We start from the raw sequence: 737 nt of genomic DNA, 5'->3' as shown, positions 1-737 counted from the left end.
GGGCACGTGTGCGTGCGTGCCCAAGATCCTGAGAGGAGAATGGAGGAGAAGGGATTGCGGCGTGACCATCCCCCCTGAGGGTGATTTCTCACTTTCTGTCTCTATGTCTCTCTCTGTCTGTCTGGCGAGCGCACACGCCCTATAGCAAAAAAACCTCTCAAAAAAAAAAAATCATGCTGGGCATGTGTGTGGTATGCGTGCCCAAAATCCCAAGAGGAGAATAGAGGAGAAGGGATTGTGGTGTGGCCATCTCCCCTGGGGGATGATTTCTCACTTTCCCTCTCTCTGTCTCTATCTTTCTCCAATGAGTACATGCACCCAATGCAAAACCCTAAAAAAAAAAAAAAATTACAAATAAAGCCTTTTTCCATTTGTGGTTTCATTATATCTTCATGGCAGGCCAGAGTGGTCCCATGATATAGATGAGACTTTGACACACAGAGACTGTTTCTTAAAATGACAGGGACTTGGGGCTCTTCCCATGAGTGCTTGGAATTTCCAGAACTCTTGTTCCTTGGTCAACAGACCAAGGAAGACTGTAAGACTTCCACAGAGGAACCCGCCCTCTGTGCTTGTTCTTTTTCTTTTTTTTTAATTATTTTAGTTCACTTTATTTGTTATTATTATTATTTTCCAGTTTGATCAGACAGAGAGAGAGAGGGAAAGCAAGCAAGCAAGCCCCCAGGTCCAGGACTTGAACCACAGTCAGCCATATGGTAGGCAAGAACATATAAACA

General features: G+C 44.5%; 1 protein-coding gene across 3 annotated transcripts in view; it reads left to right on the top strand.

Moving 5' to 3' along the window:
* AGFG2 (ArfGAP with FG repeats 2) overlaps positions 1-737 on the top strand; it is a 35,759-nt gene that overhangs the window by 30,652 nt on the left and 4,370 nt on the right. The gene's annotated exons all lie outside the window — the stretch shown is intronic.

Source organism: Tupaia chinensis, unplaced genomic scaffold (assembly GCF_000334495.1).
Source record: "Tupaia chinensis unplaced genomic scaffold, TupChi_1.0 Scaffold000465_1, whole genome shotgun sequence".
Classification (NCBI taxonomy): domain Eukaryota; kingdom Metazoa; phylum Chordata; class Mammalia; order Scandentia; family Tupaiidae; genus Tupaia; species Tupaia belangeri.
This window is presented reverse-complemented; position numbering and strand designations above follow the sequence as displayed.